Below are 729 nucleotides of genomic sequence, written 5' to 3'. Positions count from 1 at the left end.
TTCGGAGTTTTCCCGCCGATGGCGCCACTATCAACTCGTTACCGGCATTTTAATTATTTTCTTATTTTAACTTCTACCAATGAATTGTAACGTCGCAGTGTTTGTTTTATGACTATACGCTTATTATTAAACGTAATAAAATAGATTACATAAGTATTTTTCAATTTTTTCTGTAATGTCGATAATTTTAATTCGACCATCTGGCCGCGAGATGGCGATACCGTTTCAGGGTCACAAAACATAACAAAAATTCAAAATATCGTTGTTATTCTTCGACAATTCACTTGTACAGAGTACTATTACTTTAATTAGAGCCTAACCTAATCAAAAAATACGAATATCAAAAGTTTAAACAAGGAATTTCAAATCCTTGAATTTCCGATTTGAGTTACCGGTACTATATAGTATAATTTCCACAAATTTTAATGTATCATCTTAATTATCCTTTACTCACAAATATTCTACTACTTCTCTAACCAATTTTAGAAGATTTTGCAGGTCAAGATAGTATGCTAATAAAAGTAAACAAGCAGGGTAAAATAAATAAAAGCAATTTATTAACGTCATTCACTTTATACATTGTGTTTCTTCTTTTCCCTTTTCTTATGTAATGTATCATCCTAATTATCCTTTACTTACAAATATTATACTACTCCTCTAATCAATTTTAGACAGTAGAGGTAGAATACAAGCCTTATGGACTAGAACTGTAATGTTAACGTACATTAT

The sequence above is a fragment of the Hylaeus volcanicus genome, chromosome 4, assembly GCF_026283585.1.
Source record: "Hylaeus volcanicus isolate JK05 chromosome 4, UHH_iyHylVolc1.0_haploid, whole genome shotgun sequence".
NCBI classification, from domain to species: domain Eukaryota; kingdom Metazoa; phylum Arthropoda; class Insecta; order Hymenoptera; family Colletidae; genus Hylaeus; species Hylaeus volcanicus.
Note: the sequence above shows the minus strand (reverse complement) of the source record.